Below are 668 nucleotides of genomic sequence, written 5' to 3' on the forward strand. Positions count from 1 at the left end.
TGCCTGTTCCAGGAATATTGAAAAAAATTGGACTGAGAACCCTGTTTTGGGTTAGAGTGAAAAAATATAAAAATTAAAAGTTTCAATAATTGTGTTTGCAGAAGAATCACATTGATCCAAAAACCAAATTAGTTCCATTGCATATGAATATGACTTTAACTGGGGGCAGGGGGAATTATACACAGACTCAAAGTCAGATCCCCTGTAAAGACTTTTTAACTAATGTAAACATGTACTTTTCCTGAATGGTGATGCTTTGCTGAAACCAGCAATCCTTCCTACACAGAAAAAAAAAAAAAAAAAAAAAAAAAAAAGAAAAGATAAAAAACCCAAAGTACTCTACTTGTTTTTTCTTCTTTTAAATTATGAAAAGAACAAGCAAGCACTTCCCTGCAGTTCACACCCACTACAGAATTCTCACTGAACTGAAAGAAAATATTTGAGTTTCACATGTTAAGCAATACTTTTACACTGGTGAAGCCTTTTCAGTTTTAGGAATTCAAGCCCCTATATTTTTTTAATGTTTCTAATCTGACAGTGAAACTATTCCATATTCCCCTTTCACAGTAAACTCTGTCAGCTTCAGTCTCCAGGAGTTGATAAAGTAGCTGAAGACAAGGTCATGTTTTGGAAGAATAGAACTTCTGCTGCATGTAAGGTGGGGGGAG

This window comes from Ammospiza caudacuta, chromosome 2 (genome assembly GCF_027887145.1).
Source record: "Ammospiza caudacuta isolate bAmmCau1 chromosome 2, bAmmCau1.pri, whole genome shotgun sequence".
NCBI lineage: Eukaryota > Metazoa > Chordata > Aves > Passeriformes > Passerellidae > Ammospiza > Ammospiza caudacuta.